Below are 2,283 nucleotides of genomic sequence, written 5' to 3' on the forward strand. Positions count from 1 at the left end.
GAAAAGGTAATGCTTCTACTCTGTAATCATTATAACTACGAATTGATGAGTTTTTTGGTAGGATAGTAAATGGGTTTGATAAAGAGAACCATAAGAACTATGCTAGAATTTGGACTGTTGACTTATGATTGTTGTAAACATTTGGTTGATGAGAAATGGTGTTAGTTACATCTATTTGGGATTGTAGAATCACCTAGAAATAGTAGAATGAGAACTTGGTGAAGAAAAGACCAATGACTATGGACTATGAGGCTTTACGGCCATAAGGTGTTTGATAAAGTGCGTAGGTGACTAAATCATGAGCATTAATTCTAATAATGGTTCCTCTTGATATGTATTGCCATAGATTATCGTTGAAAGAGGTGACAAAACATTGTGATATTCTTGAAAGGACCAGAGTCAAGGTATGTGAGGCTAACTCTATATGTTTGGGAATGTTGATGCTTCTCTTTACACTACATTTCTTTTACAACGTTATTAATTACCTCAGAAATATAGTTAAGCTCAATTCCTTGAATAGTTGCAGAACTTCTATTCTCTAGCTTCGTAACTTGTTCATGGCTTTCATTCTGAACATTGTGAGCTCAATGCGTAATAAATATAGACTTGGATTTGATGCCCATGAGTCTTTGTCTAGATTACTCAGCATGTCATAGAGAGTTGAAGTTTCTGTTTTCATAATCTGTTCATAAATACATGCCTTAGTCTAGTCCTATTCAGTATTCTAATATCATGTAACTCAGAATGATTCAGTATTTCAGTATCATGTATTGCAGTATGATTCTCAGTTCCTAATTTGAAATCCTTGAATGTTGAACATCTGTATTTGGGCCCGAGGCGGCAGTTAATGCTTTATGCATCTTTGGGCCTGAGGCTGCAGTTTATGCTTTATGCATCTTTGGGCCTGCGGCCGCAGTTATGTTTACGTATACTTAGGCCCGAGGGCCCAGTTTGTGCGCACACACACACACACAGATATATATATATATATATAGATATATATATATATATATATAGGGCCTAAGGTCGGAGTTTAATATTCAGATAAACAGGCTGTTCATCATTTAGAAGAGGGAGTATTCATATCCTTACTTCTTTTGTTCAGTTAAGTTGTCAGTTATTATTTCATTTATCAGTTACTAGTTATTATTTATCAGTTATCAGCTATCAGTTATCATTTCAGTTTCAGTTTTAACAGTTATCATTTCAATTATCAATTATCAATTCTCAGTTATCAGCTGAGTATTAGTTTTAACATTTATAGTTCTTTCTTTCAGGCTTTACATACCAGTGCAATTCAAATGTACTAACGTCCCTTTTGCCTGGGGCCTGCATTTTACGATGCAGGTAATGATTTACAGGTTGACGATTCAAAGCACTAGGATTCTCGTATCAGCTATTTGGTTAGCCCCAGTTCTTTCGGGGCATTATCATCACTTTGCAGTCTTTCAGTATATACAGATAGTCAGTGTTTTTATTACTTCATTAGAGGCTTCATAGTCTAGAGTAACTGTTAGACATAGTCACAAGCTTTTCATGTTAAGTAATGTTTACTAAAGATATGTTTCAGACTTGTATTAGTGTTACCACAATTTGATTTATATCATTCAGACTTTTAGTATATCAGTATGTGTTAGTTTATCTTCTGCATATAGTATGATATGATATCACATGTTGATTTAGTTAGCCAGTTGGTTTGCTCGGTCACATATAGTTAGGCACCGGGTGCCGTGTTATGTCCAAGCCCAGGTTCGGGGCGTGACAGTTTCATAGAGGGTTTCTCATCTATTGCTGCACCTATGACTAGATTGACCTAGAAGCGTGCTCCTTTCAGATAGTCCAAGGAGTATGAGGCGAGCTTTCAAAAGCTTAAGACTGTTTTGACTACAGCCTTAGTTTTAGTGTTGCCTACGGGTTCGGGGTCTTATCCTGTGCATCGTGATGTATCACGTGTTGGCCTTGGCGTGGTGTTGATGCTATACGGTACGTCTATTGCCTACGCGTCTCAGCAGTTAAAGACCTACAAGAAGAATTATACAGTCCACGACTTGGAGTTGGTAGCCATTGTTTATGCATTGAAGATTTGGCAACACTATTTGTACGGTGTCCCTTGTGAGGTTTTTACCGACCACCAGAGGCTACAATATCTGTTCAAAGAGAAAGATCTTAAGCTGGCAGCGGAGGTGGTTAGAGTTGCTTAAGGACTATGATATCACCATTCTATATCATCCGGGGAAGACCAATGTGGTGGCTGATGCCTTAGGTTGAAAGGCGGAGAGCTTA

This window comes from Nicotiana attenuata, unplaced genomic scaffold (genome assembly GCF_001879085.1).
Source record: "Nicotiana attenuata strain UT unplaced genomic scaffold, NIATTr2, whole genome shotgun sequence".
Taxonomy (NCBI): Eukaryota; Viridiplantae; Streptophyta; class Magnoliopsida; order Solanales; family Solanaceae; genus Nicotiana; species Nicotiana attenuata.